Below are 12,108 nucleotides of genomic sequence, written 5' to 3'. Positions count from 1 at the left end.
ATGGCTCATATTAAGCAGCCAGTTGAGAAAGACATCTGACAATGCAACTAAACCCTAAATTTACCTGCTCTTTTGGAACACCCTCAGCTTAATATCCAACAAAGAGCAGGCAATACCAGGCTGAGAACCGCAGTACCTACATTGTGCCAAGTTCTGTACCTTGAGCACAAACCTCCCATAATGTGCCTCCTAGCATTGCTGGGAGGCAGTCCGATGGCCCTGCTGCTGCTTTCAGCCCTGTGACCCTCTGGGCCAAAAGCAGTGTATCTTCAATTCCAGAGGCTGCCAGCACTGGATGGGTGGAAAGGGGTGGAGGCTGCATCTCTGCAGCCCACCCCATGAGCTTGCCTAGATCTATGATAAAGACCAGCACTTAGGAAAAGCAGTTTGCATGAAGATCCAGGAGGGAACTCCCTTTCCACTGAAACAGCAGATATTTCCCACACAGCATCCTGATCCTGCCCACACACAGCGTTGGTCTCTTGCAGCCCCAGACCTGAAGGGATCTGCCTTCATCTCTCCAGGCTCCCGAAAATCTCCTCCCCCACTTCTGGCACCAGTCCCAACCTGCAGCTGTTTCAGAGTAATGCAACAGCTCCTCTTTCCCTGCTCCTCCTCTAGCTTGGGCTGATTGCAGATGTCAGCGTGTGGATCCCTTCCCAGGAGGAATGTGTATGCAGCCAGAGTAATTATGCTATAGTTCTGCTTATATGGAGCCCAGCTCTAAGTGGAGACAGCTCAGCTCTTCAGACACGAGCCGTCTACATGACTGAAAGCATGCACTGAGCCAGTGGGTGCAAATAGTCATAATTAGAGTCCCCTTCTACACTCACTGTACCCAAGCCAGTCTGCACAGTTTACATCTGACTCAGTCTGATAATTCTTGTATTTCTGTGTAAGCAACCAGGCTTTTTCCTTTAATGTCTTCTGCTTTTTCCATCTTTAAAAACCAAGGCTTTCCTCTAGGCGTAAGAAACCCAAAGGACATCTGTGATGGATTTGGAGATGCCTGTAATTTTATGAATAATCTTTTAAATGTTTGCATGATTACTGGAAAGCAATTTACTGTATAAAGAACACACAGTTAAACTCAAAAACAGACTGAGTGCATCAGGCAGGAAAGAATACTGTTTATTTTCATACAGCTCAGCTATTTGTCTTCCCATTCAGGAGATGGTTTTCAAACTTAAGCACTTCAGGTCCTTCAGAGAGGGGCCTGATCCCCACTCTGTGATGTTGAAATTGGTAAGGGAATACTCTACTACAAGGCATGAAATTCTTCCACACAATTTTACAAGAGGCTTGTACAAGTCAGGCTAATCTACCATGTAAGAACAGGAAAAACTTGTGGAGGACAGACCATTTGATTAGCTTTAGAGGAACAGTTCCCAAAGCAATCGGACTCTCAAGGGGTACAGACTTCAGACACGCCTTCCATTCACTCACAGTTCAGGGTCCCAGTGGACTCCATTTTTTAGCCGCTAGTCTTCTAAAGACAGGCCTGTATGTGGATCATTTCTTTTCATATTTCTTCAGTCTTCCTCTCCGTTCAGTTTTTCAGGAAATATGTAGCAGTATTGTATGTACATGCCTCTGTTTCTAGACGGAAAGATCTTACACTAGAGAACTTATAAGGCAATATAAAACCAGGATATGGTCCAAGGACTACTGCATAACCAGTGTTCTGTGAAAGGCTGTGACCTGAAAAATTGAATAGCAGAACAGAAGAGAAACTCAAGCAGGACCAGACCATAACTCCCAGGCTGTGAGGATCTTTTCTGTCTCTGCAGGCCCACCTCATTCATACTCCTGCTCCAGATTAAAGGAGTCAGCTTCTGTTGCCACAACACCCGCAAGCTGTCAGCCCTGGCCAGCTGAAGCACACCAGCTGCCCTCCCAAATATCTTCTCTCTATGAGCAAACATGCTCTCCTAGCCTCTTCCTTCTGTCTGGGAGAAGAGTCATACAGCAAAGCCAGGAAATTCACAAAAGGTAGCTGGCAAAAGACAGCCTTGAATAGCCTGTCCTTCCAAACCCACCCACCCCACAGTGACCAGACTGCTTTGAACAATGTTTGAACATGTGCTCCAAAAGGTAAGGTGAGACAGCACCTGGCCCAGAATGGATGAATCTCAAACACCTGTGCAGTATCACATTTGATGCAGCATGACAGCAGTGCTTTTCATAGCCTGGATGAAACCAGGGGCAACTAGAACAGTTATGTCATTCTGCCCAGTTCGAGCAAGAGAATTGGGCCTGGAGAGCTTTCAAAAAAAAAAAAAAAGAGAGAGAGAGAGAGAGAAAGAAAGAGACAGAAAAAAACATCCTCCTAGTCTGTCCTCACACTCTTCTGGACACTTAGACATATCAACTTCACTGAGTGCAGGAAGCAAGAGTGGCGAGAGGAGGCTGAAACATTTTGCCCCAGGATGATAAACAGGTCTTAGAGGCTACCCTGGGGATTAGCAGAAAGAAATTGGCCTAAGAAAAGCTAACAGGGGGAGCAATGACAGGAAAGAGCAACTGCATCAGTAGCTGCTACTTCTTCAGCTGAGTTCATTCCCCTCCTCCACATTTCTCCCCATGTCCCTCCTCTCCTCCCCCAACATTTTATTTCACATCAGGATGCAGGTGTAATGGAAAGGAAAGTGCTGCAGGAGAACTCCGGTCTGTGCCTAACAATGGTTTAATCTATTTGACAAGCCCTCCCCCTAGGCTTTGCCCTGCTAAAAATAATCAACTCTTCAGCCTTTCATGGGAGTTTAGCCTTAAGACTGTGGGATCAGTGCTTTGTTTCCTCCTTCAGCCAAATGCCTTCTTCAGGTGGCGAAACTTGTTCTTTCTGCCTTGCACCACCAATAGTTTTGATTGGCTGCCCAATACTGAACATAAGAAAGCTCACTAAGAGCCACGTGCTAGTCTGAGTGAGGTAGTGGTCAGCCCTGCGTTCTTTGGCACTGCTATCATTTCTCCTTTCTTTTAACCACTGCAGGCATAGCCACGCTAGCCAAGTCAGGGTTGTTCCCCAGCTCCAGGTGCACTCAGAAAGCAGGAGGGTGCAGGGCCAGCTTTCCTAAGAGCACTGCAGGTGTCTTCTCCGGGCTACTGCCCTACCCAGTGGTCCTCACTAACCACAGGGCCCTGGGAGCCTCCTACACTAGCTTCAGCTAACATACCTGAGCCTGTCTGATTCCAGTGTTCTCGAGGCTTTCTGGAAACTACCAAATTCCAATCAGAGATACTCATGTCATGGGGCCATTGAGTAAATTATTTAATACTGACTGTGACTTACAAAAATGCAAAAGTATACCTGTTAGATTGCTGTAATCTGTTGCATTCGAACAATGCAGATCTGCAAAGCAGTAGCTGCTCATTCCCATTTATGCCATTAATTAATAAAACCCTTTCCTCACCTAGTTCTCAGTGCTCCCTGTGCTGCAACTTTTCCCTTTAGCAATTCTTTCAAGGTAAGAATGAATTGTTTTACACTTCTAATAAACCTAAAACTTTTCCATCATCTGTTCTGTATTGCACCCAGTGACATAAGCACATGTTTATGTGTACTGTGTACACTAGACTTCACAGATAGGAAATACAAATTAACCACATTAATGGGAAAAATTTCAGTCATTTATCTAAGCATCATACAAACAATGTGGTAAACAGCCTTTCATTAAATATGTATGAATCCCACTAAAAATGAATGCTGCATATTTCATACTTTGTTAGAAGTTATTTTCCTCTTTGGGAGTACAGGAGCACACAATACAGACAGGAAGCCCTACCTTGGAAAACCTTGTATTTTTAAGTAGATCTCTGACATAATTCTCAGGAGAAAATGAAATGCTGAGCGTAGCAAACAAGAGGGGTTAAATTCAAACGTACATTCTTTCCTTCTCCATGTTCACAGAGCTGTCATTCTGTCTGGTGTTAAATGTATTTTTGCAGTGTTAATCTATTCTTTCTCAGTCTATTTTCCCAGTATTCTTTCAGAATTCATGACTGTTACAGGAAGAATACTTTCATGATTAAATACATATACGGGGTAATCACAGATAAGATGAATATGAAATCAAGAAAACCAATGGAGGCAGCAAATTTCATATTATCACATTAAGGCTATCAAAGGCTGCTCTAGTATCTTTTTCTCTGAAGGGAAAAAACTACTAAGTGACTCATATGATTTTCATGGGCAGGAGTGCCTGTTCTCTGCCTTATCTACTTGGCTGAATCTTCTCTATGGGGAATACCCCAGATGGGCTTTCATTTTAGGTTGGCATCTGACTTCCTACTTGGGCAGCCAAGTAACTCTGCTGCACCTGAAGGCAAATCCAAGCCTACCTTGCCCCAGTAAGCAATTTCTTTGTTGTAACACAACAGTAGAGCTAGTCTGAACACAGCATTACAGATATGCCTTCAAATTTGTATTTCATCCCCAGGCCTTTTTTCCCCTTATGTGCTCCCATAGGCTTCTTATGCCACCGCAGTCTACTTCATAAGGTGATATATATTTACTTCCCTAGTTATTTAAAGCTCTGCACTTACTTCTCAAACTGCTTATGGAAATAGAATTTAGTTTTCATACACAAATGAAGGTCTTCTAGAATGAGCTGAAGTAGAGAGTAGATGAAGATTTGCGGGATACAAGTTGGGGGAATATGAGAGAGGTTTTTTGCCATAGCTCTTCTCAGTACAGTGTTACATAATTCACTCACAACATAACAATGTCTGAAGAGAAAGAAACTCCTTTATGACTATCTCCTTTCAGGCAAACTACAGAAATTAAACATAAAGTACCTATTTGTTTTACAGAGGACAAACCATGCATTGTGTTTTACATTAGCAAGCAAGAGCATTTGAGTAGACTGGAGCTTGATCTGCTCTTCAGGAGAAAAGTGATTGCATACCATGGCTTAGCTGCTCATTTGATGGGGGTTGCAGAGCTCTGAACATGAGCATGAAGATACTTGGGGAAGAAAGGGAAATAAATGGAGAATTAGTTCAATCAAAGGAAGAGGCTGGAAAAAAGACACCGGTGAACACTAGAGTCTGACAAATGAATAATATGAAAAATTCTGTATCTGTATTACTATATGCATATGGTAGTATACATGACTAGATAAAACAAGGTCCCTTCTATAAGGAAGAAAAAAACCACCTACCTAAGCCTATCAGAGCTTAGCAGGAGTCTCCTTCATCCTTTGCATTTACAGTAAATTCTTAAGCTTTTTGAGCATACAGTATTTTGTAGGTTTGATCACAGAAAAAAAACTCACTTTTTTCATTCATATTACTAAATCTGTGACTTGGGTAACAGACTATGGTGAAAGGTAACAGGACTAAGCAGATTTAATGTTAACACACGCCCCGTCAAATTTCTCTGTTCCTACATAGTCTCCTTCTGCCATCTAGCGGTCACCAGAAAATGGTAGCAAGTGTAGTGGAGGACTTCACGTATTTTCTTGCTAATCAGAAGCAGCTAGAGATAGTGATTATTGCATCTACAAAAGATTTTTAAAAAATCGAATTCCAAAGGAATATATTTTCTCTGAGAAGCTAAATAATACAAGAAAAACGTTTTCCTTCTCTTTCCTGCATCCAAGGGACGAAAGGAAACACATGCCCATCCCATGAAACAGGTCTACTGTATGAGTATGCAGGTCAAAACACACAGCCTATGGTCACAAAGGACTTCAGAGCTCCGCAAGAAAATCCAACAAATGATTAATCATTCAAAGGATCTTTTACTCCTCATGGCTACTCCTCATTTAGTCACATTTAGTCTACTCTGCCCCATGCCCCCACTCAGATCTGAAACCATGAAGCGGAAGCCCACAGTCATCTGACATGAGCACAGTCAGAATTAATAAGTTCATGTAAGTGTTTAAAATTTTTCCGTGTTTGATTCCTGCAGATCATCATGTAGTCTTCTGTTACAAGAATGCTCAGTAAAAGAGTGCCTCAGGTTGTATGTTTGCTTATAGCATTTGTCATTTTTTGAGTGTAAGTTAATTAGAAGTCAAGCTGCACTGACTCTGTCTTCTGGTTGGATAACTGAGTCAACCAAACAGCCCAAATTTATAACACTGCAGTCTCATTTGGAGTGAGCACTGCACTAGCTAATTACAGCATCAATTACAAACTGTTTTCAGCTGCTGATCAAGTGATCCGCAGAATATCAATTATGTGCTAAAGAAATAAACTACTAATTCAGAATAATTACATTCTTAAACTTTACAATTCGTTCATCAACAATTTGCTAAATGAAACTGGAAAATAATATCCAGAGAGATACAGTCTATACTATTTGCAGGAAAGGAGGCATTTATAATCTCCCAAATTTACTGCTGGCAGTTAAAACACACAACAGTTAACAGCAGGTTGCTGTAACCTTTGTTTATTGCCTCAGTCATAATTCTATTTTGTGTTTAATTGTCTAATTGCAAGAAATGATACAAATTCAACAGAAAGGAAGACAAACTTTGGAGTAAGGATTGATTTTTGTTATATATGTGGATAGAATCCAGACACTGTATGGACAGACATATATAATCTCAGTTAACAATGAGCACACAAGCAGACAAATCTTGCTACTCTTGCGTGTTCACTATTTTTCTAGGTCTTCTGTCAGTCTGACGTACTATGCATAGTGTTTGTGTTCTTTTCTGTCAAATATTTTTGCACATTTACATCAAGTGTGAAGTTAGATACCCTTTAAAAAATGATAAGTTGCATGTAAGAAACTCTCACTTTACAGCTTTGTTAAAGGAGTTGATATTCAGGAATGGTTTCCTTTTTGCTGCCTCTAAGTACAAGAAAGTTAAGTCATTTATTTCTGTGAACCAACCATAATACTCAAATTTGAGTATTTCTGCTACTGTTATTAGAACCAAACATGGAAGACTGCTGCATTGTGATGGGTGGTAATGTATGAAGTGCTACTCTACGTAATGCAAAAGAGTAAATATCTGTGTCGTGAACCTGCACACAAAACCTCAGTTCCTCTTCACAGCAAATACTCCATCATGCATTACATCTGGTATCATCCAGTATTGCAGAACATCAGCAATATGTATGGATACACAGGTTTAAAGGTCAGAATGAAAACACCTAACTGTATTGCTTACATGTCAGCTCATTCTGAATTTACTGAGTAAGAAGATAACATGTAGACAGGGGAAATCAGGCCTGTGAGGATTCAGCCAGTCTTGATGCAAGATCAAGTTACTCAGCTCTGGGATCCCAACTAGAAACCCACTTACTGAAGACAGGGCACAAACAAGTAGCCTTAGATCTTACAGAGCCTGGAGCGAACTCCTGAGGCATTCAGCACCATTTGGTTAGTATCCAGTGCTACAGCAACATTTTGTGTTTCTGTTTCAGAAGAACAACCAATGTGCAGAGCTCAGAAACTTCCTGCTGCACAAATGTAACTAGAAATGATGGATGGTTTAACCCCAGCAGGCAACTAAGTATCACACAGTCAAGGAACGAAGGGTGGAAAAGAGGCTGAAACAGGTCACAGTAGAAAACGGATGAGAAAGCAGCAGCTATTATTTTACCACTGTACATTCAACATGAAGGCAATCAAGGTGCACCAAGTGTCAGGAAGAAACTGTAGTTAAAGATAAACTTACATGAAGTATTCCTATATTCTGATAGGAAACAAAACACTTATTTAATATTCCCTTTTCCCTTAGAGGATTTTCTTAGACTTAATTCTAAACCTTCCAAAAGCAGAAATGTTTTATGTTTTTCAAGATTTCCTTCCTGGGAAAGAGTCATGACACCTTTCGTGAAACATATCCACTTACAGAGGCTCTATAAGCATGCAGTTATAAAACAAACAGCAAGAACAATTCCGCTGTACTGCATACTTTACATGTGTACAAATTCACTTAAACATACTTGAACAGGCAGAGGTAGTAGTCACAATAAGAAATTTCCCTGCCTAGTACCGTCCATTGACCACCTTTCATTTATAATGCTACTAGAGCAAAGTGAGACATTTGCTACACTTTTTTTTTTTTTTTTTTTTAAGGTTTGTGCATGTGGTTTGTCTCTCAGATCTCACTGAGCTGCAGGAATGAGCTACCAGCCTTGTTCAATTCATAATACACCCTTAAGCTGAAATACAATCTGGAATCCTACATACAATCGGTTGTAGGCCTGATACCCTTACACAGCAGACAGTTTGGAAATACAATTTCTGATTTCAAGGGCATTCTGAAATACACTTCAGTATGAAACATCCTAAATCTCTTTGAAGTGATTACACTTGCATATGCAGCTTTGGTCTCCCAAGCAGTAAAAGGAAATAATCGCAATTCTTTTCATGCTTTCTCAAAAGCACAGTTAATCAAAATGAGTCAGTATTTTCAGTGGCTTTTGATTTCTAAACAGATAGTGAATATAAATATTTCAAGGCTTCCTTTTGAAGTTTGCTTTTCTACCCTTTGCAGGACAAACTACTATCAAACCAGAGTATATTATCAATTAACTTTAAAATTGAGGATCTCCTGCTTTGTACTGCTTAGAAAACTCTAAAATACTTAATATCTAAATTTATAAAGCCATATACAACTCTTTGGTATTTCACTTATTGTTTATACCATATTTTTCTTTGACTGATATCTGTATTTCACAGAATTTAAAATGATTCCTCTCCTGCTTCATGCCTTAATCATAGAAGCATAGAATTGCTCAGGTTGGAAAAGACCTTAAAGATCAACAAGTCCAACCACAACCTAGCCATACTTATCTCAATTTTCCATGAAAAAGAAATTAGAGATTAAGGTACTGTGCTGCTTTAAGCCCAAGAAACACTCTTGGAAATAAAAGGCACCATATCCAACAGGACTGGAACCATAGTTGCCCTGCTGGACAGCAGCTGAGTCATTACTTGTTAGTACCCTTTAAATGCAACATCAGGAGTCATACAGATATTTCAGTAGTCATATAATCACCTTATATTACCTGCTCTAAATTTAATGTACCCCAGGTCATGAACAGGAACAAACAGAACAGCCAATCCAGAACCCAAATCACCATGACAATGGGGGAATGCTCTTTTTCTCCTCTGCTCTTTCACTCTTTAGTGTGGATACTTAAGCATTGGCTACTACTTTCTGCTTACATCTCTTTCCTTTTTACGTTTGAGGAAAAAAAAAGAACAAGTTTACTGAAACACAGACATTACATCGTTGTGGAAAGTAGCCTAAAACCTTCAGACTGAAATAGTAATATTCAATACTGGTGTCATCACTCTAATTAATGCTTCAAGGACAAAAATACCCTCACCAAAACTTTTCACATCCCTTACGCCAGGTTCTTCTCCCTCACGTAAAGTCACAACACTGAAGACATTACCTTCCTCAAGGCCCTCATTAAGTTCATGCAGGTAGGTACTGTATATCATCAACCTCAGCTAGACCTCCAAATTCCAGCAAGACCTCTCAGCCCAATGCAATGAATGCATTTTCAGAAGCTTCTGTGGATTTAATGAAATGGAATTCTGTATTTTTTCCACATCTTTTTTTCCTCTGGCTACCAAGTTATAGTTGTCTTTCCAAAGTTGTTCTGCTAGGTCACCACATTAGAGAAGTAGTTTAGATGAAAACTGAGTATGCTGCTTACACAAAATCAGAAGTCAGAACAAGTGACTGTGATCACCTCTCATAATTGGGAACAGCTGTTGCTAGAGACTTAATTCACATCTCATAATTATTTGTTCCAGGAAGGCCATGCAACCTCTTTAAAATTATTCCTTCCACCTGATAATACTGCTTTCGCATACATGTGGTTCACAGCAAGCTGGTAGTGAACACATTTCTCTTTACCAAAGGTTGGTACCTTGCCCTTGGTCCCATAAAGAATTGGTTGTGACAGCTTTCTGCAAGTTGCACAGAACACTGCTATCCTGTGAGGAAACTGTATAAAACCACTAGAAGCTTTGTCACATTTGGGCTATTTGCACTACAAAACAATAACACAAAGTCATCATTAAAATCCAGCAAGTTTACTACAGACCAGTGTCACTACTGCATATTCAACAGAAAATAAGTTGGTCTGTAAAAGCAGATCCTCTATTTAAAGCATATCTGTATAATCATTGCTCTGCTCTTGTCTACCTTACTCTCAATATACAAACTTTGAACTTGGTATTTGCAAGAAGTGTTTCTCAGGACAACTCAGCCAACATAGTCATGTTCTAGCTCAAAATCACGTGAGCTTGGTTTGACTTTCAAGCTGAGTTGCTGATGATATTTGTGGCAAGATCTGACCCTCAGATCAGAGAGAACTTAAACTCAGGACAGTCTCTCATAAATAACTCAAAGTACCTCATATTTCTCTTAGAAAATTCTTCAAATGTTTCCTCATTAGCTACTGTGTGACAAAAGACTCGGTAACCAATTCTTAAGACTTGTGTTATTGCTTGTCTTGCTTATCTGTATTGTTTTCTGTGTCTTAGATTTTGCTACCTGTATCTTGAACTAACTTTGTCATCCGTGTTTCTACCAGAACAACAAGTTAAATGCAGTTCCAGCTTTGTAGCCAAGGTTAATAGTATTTTCCCCCACACCACAGCTAGATCTAATTTTTAGCTGGTAACTTATTGCATTGGTGATTCAAGTTTTAACTATACTCTTCCATCTTAAATTTTAAAGGAGTGTTTCCATGTAAGTGCTTACTGCTTGCACACCACAAACACAAGGGAGTTCCGTCCATATGAGGCAAAGGCTCAACAGGTTACTGATCACTTGGATGGAGATATATAGGTCATGTTAACCAAAGAAATAACAAAATGCCATGAGGGTTATGAGTCATCAATAACAGTCTCTATCCTGCAGAACTGAGCAGATGACTAAGCTCAGGTGGGTGGAAATCTTCACAAACCATCCAGTAGCCAATCTCTTCCTAATGATGTCTATGGAGGACATTTCAGGAACAGTAACATGAAAACAAGTCTCTGCCCTTCTGGAATAAATGTTTCCAGTATTTATATATGGTGTCAGAATTAGCTTTTACATTTTATTTCTTCTGAGCATTTTGCAGAGAACAAGGGACTAGTGCCACAATTGCACATCCTGTTAGTACCCAGCATTAAGGTATCACGTATCTTGTCTTGGAGTGCACAGCCACTTTCTCAAGACTGATTTCTCAAGAGTCCAGGAGATATATGTAGCAATTAAGAAAGTAAATTAGTCAGATACCGACTTCACATCTACTTGCATAAAGGTCTTCAAAATGTTGCAGCTCAGAGCAAAATCATGGCAAGCAGGCTACAAGCAGCAGTAGCATGATTTAGAAGCGACTCCACAGTACCATCAGCAGGTGTAATGCTGCCAAGATATTTGCATTTGAATAGGCTTTTATGAAAAAAATCATCTTTTACACATGTATATCGTGCTTTCAGAAGTGCTTTGCTGGGTAGAACCTTCCTCACACAGTAGGTATGTGTAATGTTGTAACACAATGAAATATGCAGTGATAGCTGAGTAGTAAAGTCCTAGGCAGCAGCAAGAAAAGATAAGCTCAAATACAGCAGCTATAGACAGAAACAAAGGGGGAAAAAAATCTGCTTACCTTCAGAAGGCCCCAAATAGGCAGGGATCTCCAGCAAAATGCCCTTACCCCCACTGCCAACCCTTAAAAGAGGTCTGGGAAGGGATGGATCCTGTCTCCACCCCTTCTGATCACTCAGGTACACTGCATGCACCTGAGTTCCCCTGGGTTGGCCCTGCCTTCCCACCAGCTGCTCAGTCACTGCTTCAAGCTGTGACTTGGCATCTACACTACAGTGTGTGAGCTTGTTTACTTCAGCCACTATGTGTCTATCAGTTTCCATCATCAACACATGGAAAAAGAAGATAAAGAGAAAAAAAAGAAGAAAACAACAAAAAAATCATTTTTGGTATAATATATGTTGGTATACATATGTTGGCATATAGCAATATTTATTATCATGACAATTTTGGGCATATTTTAATGTGGTTTGGTTCTTCATTTCTTAATTAAAAGCCATAATACAATACTCTTATATATGCAACAAATTGACTTAGGTATGCAAGCTCATGCCAGTTTAAACTGAATTAATCTGATAAAACT

The 12,108-nt window shown here is 40.2% G+C and overlaps 1 long non-coding RNA gene across 1 annotated transcript; it reads right to left on the bottom strand.

Annotated features, from left to right (window-relative positions):
- Nucleotides 1,126-11,619, bottom strand: LOC110396949. The gene is made up of 3 exons (XR_002437392.1): nt 11,587-11,619; nt 1,797-1,949; nt 1,126-1,701 (listed from the first exon to the last, which is right to left on the bottom strand). It is a non-coding gene; the product is annotated as an uncharacterized LOC110396949 (long non-coding RNA).

The sequence above is a fragment of the Numida meleagris genome, chromosome 3 (assembly GCF_002078875.1).
Source record: "Numida meleagris isolate 19003 breed g44 Domestic line chromosome 3, NumMel1.0, whole genome shotgun sequence".
In the NCBI taxonomy this organism is placed as follows: Eukaryota; Metazoa; Chordata; class Aves; order Galliformes; family Numididae; genus Numida; species Numida meleagris.
The sequence above is the reverse complement of the archived record's forward strand: the minus strand, read 5'-3'. Positions and strand labels throughout refer to the sequence as shown.